Below are 10,796 nucleotides of genomic sequence, written 5' to 3'. Positions count from 1 at the left end.
ATAAGCCTGATGCCCAAGGTGAACCTATCATGCAACCCCTACTACTAAGTATAATACTTCGTCAATAACTGATCGCTGGCGATACGAAATAATACTGACCGCGAAGCAACTATGGGTGGACATGTCTCATAAGTTTTTATTGCGTGTGCCACCACTGTGTCTTCGATTCAGATGTTTAATCATCTTACAAACCGCCAGATGTTAAAAAACCCGATCCCAACAACTACTGTATGTTACTGTCACAAGCGGTCTTGTTTGTACAGGTGCACACAAGTATCCATGTTAAAAGCTATACTGGCTTTATAAATACACATATGGCATTACCTACAAATGGCCGGCCATTGTGGCCGAGCGGTTCTAGGCCCTTCAGTCTGGAACCGCACGACCGCTACGACCGCAGGTTCGAATCCTGCCTCGGGCATGGATGTGTGTGATGTCCTTAGGTTAGTTAGGTTTAAGTAGTTCTAAGTTCTAGCAAACTGATGGCCTTACATGTTAAGTCCCTTAGTGCTCAGAGCCATTTGAACCATACCTACAAATGACATGGTTTTTCCAGACAAATACCATGACACTGAATACAGGCAGTGATCGCCTGCAGTGCGGTTACACATCACTGGTGGAGCACCCTCGTAATAAAATAACCCAATTTTGAGAGTGATTCGGCTAAGGAGCGTGGTATGAAACAGATATTTGCAAACCTCTCACACCGCCACCACTAGATATTTCTCCAGTATTTGCAATGCTTTGTGTCTAGATGCCATATCATATTTCTGGCACTCTCATATCTTGAAACGAGCCATCTTTCTCGAACCTATCTGCTACAGTAAAATTCCAACAAGCTTTTAGGTAGCCCCTATGTATCTCGCAACTACCCCTCAGACTCTGTGCTACCGTCACCACAGCTTTGAGCATGTGATTGTTCAAATGTAAGTCGGAACTGAGTAGATGTTGGAGAAAGCTACATCTACCACCTTTGGCAACCCGTGTAGAAACAGGCAAAGCTGAGTTACTGTGACAGAACTGTGTTTGGACGATTCGACGGAAATGAAGGCTGCTCCTGCTACATGAGGTAGTATGAAAGCCAGCACAGGAATTTGGGGAAGGACGAGGATTTTGTTACTGCATTGTGGTACTTCTCCAAACTACAAGTAGGTACTACAGATCCGCATCCCTCAGGGTCCATTCACGTCTATCACCCCAAAATTCTATCATCGTTATTCTGTTTCATCAACCAGAGAAAAATTACGAACTATAAAAGCTCCACTAACTTCATCTGATAGAGAACTCGATAAGATTTTTACCACATCTCTCTCCTCCTATATATCGAAAACAAATACCGCATGCGTCCCGGCATTGAGCACACATGACGATCCTATTAAATATACAGAAATTGATCCACTGCACAGACCAGATTAAAGTTTCATCATCTGTACTGTAGGAGGATGACCGTATCCCACAGACTATACTATAAGTCGCAAGAGACGCTCCCAGTGACCCCATGTCGTTGTTTGAAGTATTGTTTTTTTCTACTGTAACACGCATTTTACATTGCCATACTTTTAGTTTTTACGCCACGTTCTTCGAGGTCTGTGTCAGGTTCTAAACTGACATTAACACGCACTGATCCATTGCCTCTCACAGAAAACTAGATGTTGTTACTGCACCTACCATAACATGCGGCACACTCTGGATGGTTTTAAGTAAAAGACAGTTACAACATAAGAAACTGGAAGAGTTTTACGGCGTTGGCGTGGGTTTCCAAACTACAATTAATCTCATCTGTCACATGGACCGAATAGCTGATGGCTCTGCGTTCCATTTCGACTGATTCCCCACATTGCAGTCATGTACGCGGTCACTGTTTCGGTGCTATCCATCCCAAGAAGGTGTTGTCCCTCCACCAAAACTCTTTCTCCAACTCAGACAAGCTATGTCAGTCAATCATTATGTGGTAACCAACAGTGTACCAGCGGACGGATGGGATGGAAAAGACACGCCAGATGTACAGAAATAAGAAGCATTACAGTTGATTGTGTGAACAATTCTAGCAATTTTACAGTAATTTCGACACTGACCAATGATGTGACAGCATGTTTCTCAATTTCAGTATTCTAGCATAGTGCTTAATTTACGATCTATGTCTATGCTGATGGGAGTCACAGAGCATTCTCGCTGTCTTAGGGGAAAATTAGAGACTGGAAGACCCCCCTCACACTGTCATTGACCAACCCACCCTGCAGCACCCTTACCGATTTAATCTGCAATCGACCAGAAGTAGGCCGCTACATTCCACGTCTCGTGAATGAATGGAGCTTGCCGAGTCATTGCCCATCCAAGTGCACAAGATTTCTCGAGATGCGTCCATGTCGAGGAGGTTAGCACTCCTTATCGATGTATAGAAACAGATTTGAAAGTGTTGTGATGTAATAGCAGACGGTTAAGAAGAACAAAAAACAGGTGATTTTTATGCATGATGGAGCTCCAGACGGATGGAGTTCGAAGCATTTTTACGTAAATCAACCAAGCTATCAATTTTACACTATTATTACAGACTCTAGGATCAGTACCTGTAAGGTGTTGGTAAGAAAGAACATAAAAACACCCACTCCTAAGGCTACAACGTTCCGCACTTAAAACGGGCTATAATGTTAGATCGCTTGAGTTTCTGACCTATCAGTCATATGGAATGTGGCGCTGTTAATATTCCAATGTAAGATATACATTTGAAGTGCATGACATACACCCTTCTTATCCGTTTCTCTATGTTAAACTATGTCATCGAACTGTAAAACGAAAAAACTACTGCCTTAAAACACTGGCTCTGTCTGATACGAGCACAATACAGCTTTCTGGAGATATACAGCGTCCACTGTTCGCATCCATTTACGGTTCAGATATTATACTATGCCTGCTTCAGCCCTATATAAAATGATCGTTAGTTACAAGGAAACAGATAAACGCATACCACTGGTGCCTGACATGTGAAAATTACAAGTCATTCATCCACTAACTCTGCAAACAGCACATCTGTCAGGTAAATGTATACACGGGGATTGCAGTGCCTCACAAGCACCTATTGCTAACTTAGTTATGAAGCTGAAGTCTTGATTTTACAAACGAGATGAGACAGGAGGATGGAGTACATTGCATAAATCTTAGTTCGTTTAGAGGAATGTGTCACGATTCATCACACATGAGATGGAAGTCCTCTGATGACCGACAGGTTGACCGTTAACGATCGCAAGTAGACAGTGCTTTAAACCACATACAGAACACGTGGCTGTATACGAGTAGAACGCAGTCTTTGTCATGTGACTGATGCATCATCAGTCTACCATTAAATCGTACCTCTTTACAGCTCCACCTCAATCGATCACCCCATCCACTCTCTGTCATCCTTTAACGCAGATGCATGTAAGTTTAGAGGCAGATGGTTCTCTGTCTCCCTGAAAAGCGTCAAATACAGTAGTAAACTCGTGTGTATAACTGGTATCTCAATGGACATACAGTATAAAGCTGCCTCGACAGAAAAAAATTGACTGCTTCCCTGATTCCCTTCGCTTCCACGTCGACATATTCCCGGATTCCTCTTGTTGCTGCATACTTGTTCCCATGTACAAGTTGTTCGGCGCGAACGAGAAGATACGCAACCACTTCCTCAAATTCCCCACATTTTGGTGTATATTCGGTCAATTTATACCTATTGCCCCGTCATTTATCGCAATTCTATCGATTTTATGTCAGATCTATCCATGCGATCATGACATAACCTCTCGTTCTGAGTTCTAAAATTGCTTGTAAATGTAGCACAGCTGCCAACACCTAGCCCAAATGCACTGATCGGGAGGTGTAGTATAGCACTGTACTCTATTGTGTCCAGTCACCTAGACATTGGAGAGCGTTTGCTCTGTTTCCTGTATGTCTGTGTATATACATGTGTTGCGGATGGCTCCCAGGACCTGTGGTAGATCCGAGTTAGCGTTCGAGTGTGGATCTGTCATGAGTTATATCCAGCGCGATGGTGGGATGCGGATCCACGATTTGCTGTGCATGGGATAGGGTTTGAAGGTGATTTTTTAAATAAATAAACAATATACCCCTTGAATTTCCTGTTATGAGGCCCTTCCTCTCCACCACCAGACCGCCATCTTGGATTACGTCACAGAAGGGATGCAGTGCCCTCTGGTGACAATACTGTGTACTAGGTCAGTTGGACTCCAGACCCCATGGCGACTACAGTTGACGATGGTACTGCCTCTAATTGTTTAAATAAATAGTGAATGCAAAATAAAGACTTATGTCCAGCACAGGTCAAGTCCTCTCCTCGTTTTTTCCTAGGACGAGGTGGCGGTTGGATGACTTAGGTTAGTGGAGGTAGTCCAGGTGCCCTTTCTATCCTGCCATTTTCTGGGGTTAGTAGAGATAGCCCAAGTGAACTTTCTTTACTGACAAATTCATATTTCACGCCAATCCCTAGTAAGAGGTGTCGGTTGGATGACTTAGGTTAGTGGAGGCGGCCCAATTGACCTATCTTCCCGCCATTTTCTTAGGTTCATAGAGGTAAGCATGGTGTGGTACATTATCCTGTTGGAATTTGAACTCGGCCAGTGTGGCCGTGCGGTTCTAGGCGCTTCAGTTTGGAACCGCAAGACCGCTACGGTCGCAGGTTCGAATCCTGCCTCAGGCATGGATGTGTGTGTTGTCCTTAGGTTAGTTAGGTTTTAGTTCTACGTTCTAGGGGACTGATGACCTCAGATGTTAAGTCCCATAGTGCTCAGAGCCATTTTTGAATTTAAACTTCGTGACATTTCTGGGGTAGAGGAGGGGGTTAGGTTAGTGGAGGTAGCCCAATTGACCTACCTTCCCGCCAAACGGCGCCATCTTTAATGACGTCATCGCCGCCATCTTGGATGACGTCATGCATTGTTGCCAAGTCTACACGCCGCAATCTTGGATGACGTCATTGCCGCCATCTTGGATACATCTGGCAATAATGCAGAGTGGGTTCGTGTCCCCCTTGTCTTAATACTCATGTTACCCCAGTTACCTTTGTTCCTGTGAAAGTGGTATTTAACAGTTAATAAATCTATAATATAGAATAACCAAAACGTACAAAACAAAATATCTATGTACAGCTGCGGAAGTACTGCGACTTGGTTGCCGTTGCTGTGGGAACATCCCATAGCAGCATTAGTGTGTAGCTCTGACTGACACCACTAACGAGGTGCATATTGGCCAACTCTTAGTCAGTAAATCTATCCCTATTGCTGTGTATCAGTATTAACGTACAACTAACACTGCCAGAAATACAAATACTCGACAGAACAGAGCAGTACTGACTGCAAACTTCAGAGAAATAGAGTAAGGTGGACACTATTGTTGACAACAGCAAGCAGTGTGACTCAGTGGCACAAGTTTGTCTATAAACAAAAGACCCATGCTTATACATTTGATATTTTTACTGTTGTGCACTACTTTCAGTGAAATATAGATAAAAATCTAATTGGAGCAAGAAACCAAACGAAATGCAGTAAACTTGTAACGATCTGTCGGAGACCGTGGGTCTTTACCGAAATATTTAGCAGAAATCGCTGACCAATATCCGAAAGTCGGTGGAGGTCTGGTTCCCCATGTATGCGGGGGCAGATTTCCACTATCTACCAGAAAGTCCCTCATAACTGTCACTGTGGAATTTTAATTTATAAGTATTCTTGTAATGGCACTTTTAACGCCATTCGCGTCACCATGCCATTTGGAGTCGTATTAGAAAGAAGCAGGCGTCTGTACCTAGTTGCGACATGGACAGTCAAATAATAATAATCAGACACCCTGGAATTCTGATAGTGTCCATATTAAGGAATGAAGTTAATGGTTGTTAAGGTAATCGTTATTAGTGCCTTAGCATACAATTACTAAAATTAGGAACCTAATGAACAGTAACACGTTTCGGGAGTCAAGCTCCCATCATCTGGCTGTCCGAATAAATCCTACATAAAATGCGCTGCCCGAGTAAATCCTACATAAGTTACGCTTCAAAAGCACTCAAGGGTAAAATATAAAAAGAAATAAGGTCCACAAAGAAAATAATCCAATCAGACCTATCGTTAAATTGATATAAAACGGAGTCCTGCTCAGAAATTGACGAATCTACTTAACTACTTCCTTACAAGGGAAACTTCCCAAACCCTCCATCGCACTCCTAATTTTGTGGGAAAAAAACCTGGCGCGAGAGAGATTTGAACGCAGATCTCTCATTCTTCCAACACTCCGCGTGCCCAACTCACTCTTCCCGTGCTTCAACGTAAATACTGGATAAAAAGTTTCCTGACCGTTGGGTAGGACGTAATGCTGCAGTACAATGGCTGGTTAGGTCTGTTGATTTGACTCCTCTTGATTTATTTTTATGCGAACCACTGACAGATGCAGATTATCATGCAACCCCAAATTAAGCTGAACTATTTGCGCCGTCAAATTGTCACAGTATGCAGCAGCATATCATCCAATGTAATTCCATCTGTTCATCTATCTCTTTAACGGCGATTGCGGATGTGCCTTGCAGACCTGAGCACATACTTGAGTGAAGTGTAGAATTACGTTTCGTTAAGGAAAGTATTTAACATCGGGTTACCTTCCATTTAGAAGGCTGTTTCACTCAGTGACTGTTATATTGACTTGTAAATAACAGATTTCAGCTATCAGTTGTCATTTTTGACTTTTTAAACTTAAAAAAGTTAAAAAGGACGACTGATAGCTGAAATATATTATTTACAAGTATTTAACAGTCTGCCTTTGGCAGGGCAACAGAGCGGACGCGTCCGTGTTTACCGCGTGCGTAGCGCGAGCTCGCCTTGTTTACATTCTGATGGCCGATGCGTAAGTGCCGGCTTACCATATACGATGTCCGCCCCCGGTAGCTGAGTGGTCAGCGCGGTAGAGTGGCAATCCTAAGGGCCCGGGTTCGATTTCCGGCTGGGTTGGAGATTTTCTCCGCTCAGGGACTGGGTGTTCTGTTGTCCTTCTCATCATCATTTCATCCCCATCGATCCGCAAGTCGCCGAAGTGGCGTCAAATCGAAAGACTTGCACCCGGCGAACGGTCTACCCGTCGGGAGGCCCTAGTCACACGACATTTACATTTAGTTACCGTATACGATCCACCAAGGTGGAGCGTTTTCTGCGAGAGGAAGTGAAGATCCCAGCGACCGATATTATCGGCATGCATTTGTCGATCGTGAGCAGCACGGTCTGTGTTAAAATCATTAACGACGCGGCGTGCGAATGCAACCTACGCGAGACCAAACAGGGGCTCCGCTTCTGTCATGCTGATGGCAATGTGGGGACGGTAACCGTCGACCACGCGGGATTAGGTATGCGCACGATACGCACTTTCGAATTGCCATTCGGACTTCCTGCTGAGGAAGTCGTCGCGACAGTCCGACCATACGGCACAGTCCATGGACACACTGCGGTGAAGTGGACACACTTTCGGACATATCCTGTCCTAAACGGGGTCCGACAGGTCACCATTGATCTCCGAAGCCACGTCCCGTCCTACTTACAGATTGGCGGATGCCGTGCAATAATTATATACGACGGCCAGCCTCGGAACTGTTGTGGGTGCGGCAAAGAAGGCCACCTTAGATCCGAATGCCCACAACGGCAAATTACGCAACTTCCAGCTGCCGAAGGATCACCCACATCGCAACCTACTGTGCTACCGGTGACCTATGCCGCTGCTCTAGCTTCTCCTACCGATTCGCAACGCCGCCCGGACGCCACAAACGACGCCACCCACGAGCCCGATCAGACACCGGCGGAGAGCGCTTCACCGGGCCGCCGCCTCGGCCAGCCATCGACGCTGCTCCGACGATGCAACCGGACCCTGACCCTACCCTCGGCAACACGATGGAAATCGACTCCCTCATCGTCCCTATGGCGGCCTTTCTGTCAGAGCGACGCTACTCCGCTCCGTCGTCGGACACGGAGAGTCGCATAAAGAAACAATGTTCTCCGAAACGTCGCAAGAAGGCGCCGCACCGTTACTGGGCAAGAGGAGACGTTGCAAGTCGAGGCTGACGCAACCGTCGACCAGCACGACGCCCCAGAACCCGGCTGACGAAGACGTTATGAGCGCGAAGACATCCACCGGTGTGCCTACGCCCGTCTCCCTGACTCCCCATGCGGACGCTGAACAAATTAATGGACATATCATAGGCGACACTACACCACACACCATTACCTTCTGCAGACAAAATAGACGATACACCGGTGCCTGCTTCCACGGCGTGGCACGAGGAGGAGGTCGAGGAGCAGGACCCGTTACGGGACCCTGCGCCGTCGGAGCCGAACCACTAATCATACTCTCCCCAGCATCCCCTGCAGGCGAGCGGGATAACGTTCCACTGCGACGCCCACGCCCCAGTGCTGACAGCAGAGTGGAGCAGCCTCCAGCAGTCCGCCACGAGGCCTACCGGATAGCAACAATCAACACCATCAACATCCGTTCCAGGGTGAAAATCCGCCTTATGCAGGAGATGTTCTGGGCTTCTGATACTGATTTTGCCCTTCTGCAGGAAGTTCACTTGGCCAGTCGCCCGGATAATAATGGCTATACTGCCCAGGCCTCCACGGCTGATCCTATTGGCCGTGGAGTGGGCATCTACGTCCACCACGGGATTTCTGTGACTGATGTCGCCTTCCTTCCATCAGCTCGGGGCATGGCACTCGCTGCCATGAGGACACGCATCATTAATGTCTACGCTCCCTCAGGAACCGACCGACGACATGAAAGGGCCCAGTTTTATTACTAGGAAATCGCCTCCCCCCTGTTCTTAGGGAGCTATGACCACTGCCTACTAGGAGGCGATTTTAACTGCGTTCTGCACCCCAAAGATCAGATTCGACACTATACTACATGCCAGGAACTACGTATAGTGATGCGGGACCTCTTGCTTCACGATACCTGAGAAGTTCAACACGAAGACCGTTCTGGATATTCCTTTCTTACCAGTCATTCCGCAAGCCGACTAGACAGGATATATGCTTCACAAAGTCTTAGATCTGCGATATAGGGCGCCGAACGCTGGCCACTGGCCTTTTCCGACCATTGCGCTTACGGTCCTCCTTCCGCCGCAATCTGTATGGTGCAGCCGTGCGCCATGGAAACTAAATACTTCTCAACTTCATGACCTGCCATGTTGCCAACAAGTCACTGAGATGTGGACAGCCTGCGAACGACGCCTTCCCCGCTACCGCTCGACATTGACATGGTGGATGGACTGCGCCAAACCAGCGATCCGGAGGACGCTGATGAGATACGGGAAGGACGTGGCCGACTGGCATCGCAACATCGTTGACTTCTATTATGCGATTCTCCGAGATCTGGACACTCAGCCACCAATCCCAGACAACCAGTTGGAACGGCAAAGAACTAAGGCGAGGATAATTGTGCTGGCACGCCGGAAATTGCAAGGGGATGTGATACGGACACGGCGCCACGATCACGCGGGTTTAGAAATTCCATCCATGCATCATATAGTGTCCGACGAACGATGGCGTCGCCGGCAAATCACCAACACTCTGACTACGCCTCATGGCGCGCAGGTGACCAATCAGAATGAGATCGCCCACGCATTCGTCGAACACTACCGTCGTACTTATAGTGAAGAAGATGTTGATACTGAAACAGACGACTCCATTTTGCGTTACGTCACGCTCACTCTCCCCTACACGGAGGCGGGTGCTTTAACAGTGGCGGTCATGCGAGACGAAGTCGACAACGCAATCGACAAGGGTGCAGTCAACAGATCGACCGGCATAGACGGCTTACCGATTGAGTTTTGCCGTACCTTCCAGGACCTGATGGCACAGCGGTGGACGACTATGTATCAAGGACTGATGACATTTGACCAAGCAACCCCACCCGCCTTTGCTGAGGGCATCATCATTCCGGTCCACAAACCAGCCCGTGGTTCGACGGTCACGAGTTACTGACCGCTCACTCTACTCAATGCTGATTACAAGATTTTCGCTCGCTTACTGGCAATGCGGCTCCCGACAATACTCCCTCTTATCCTCTCCCCAGAGCAAACGACGGTTGGGGGACAGGTTAACATACAGACTGCCACAGGGGAATGCCGCGACTTAAATGCGATGGCGGTGGTCTGCAGACTCCGTGCAACGGTCGTAGCTATAGACTTCGACACCGCCTTCGATAAAGTGCTCCATCATTCCCTGTTTTCTGTGGCGGCCCGAATGGGCATCCCCCCTATGTTCCTCGACGTCCTCCAGCGTCTTTACCATAGTGCCGGTTCACGTGTCCAAGTCAATGGACGTTTAGCGGGGCCGGTACCCATCTACCGTTCCATACGGCAAGGGTGCCCCCTCTCTACCCTCCTGTATACCACTGCCCTTGAGCTCCTCATTGGGGGCTTGACAACCAAGCTCTCTGGCCTCACCCTACGCCAACACACTTTTCGCTGTCGGGCATATGCTGATGACCTCCTCTCATTCGCTCCGGCTCTGAGATTCGAGCAGTCTTTGAATTGATTACCCGTTACGGGGCTGCCGCTGTCAGTGTCATGAATGTAGCCAAATCTTCTGCAACGCACATTGGACGAGGCCTCCAGGAAGGTGAACTGGCACCCCTACCGCTTGTGCGGACGTAGCGGTACCTGGTCATTACCTTTACCCCACGGTCTCAAGCACAGCGGCAACAAATTTCCGTCGACTGTTACACGCCATCCGCAACGACGTCCGCCTAAACCTCTTGCGCCGCCAGGACACACTTCAACGCGT

This window comes from Schistocerca cancellata, chromosome 4 (assembly GCF_023864275.1).
Source record: "Schistocerca cancellata isolate TAMUIC-IGC-003103 chromosome 4, iqSchCanc2.1, whole genome shotgun sequence".
NCBI classification, from domain to species: Eukaryota; Metazoa; Arthropoda; class Insecta; order Orthoptera; family Acrididae; genus Schistocerca; species Schistocerca cancellata.
The sequence above is the reverse complement of the archived record's forward strand: the minus strand, read 5'-3'. Positions refer to the sequence as shown.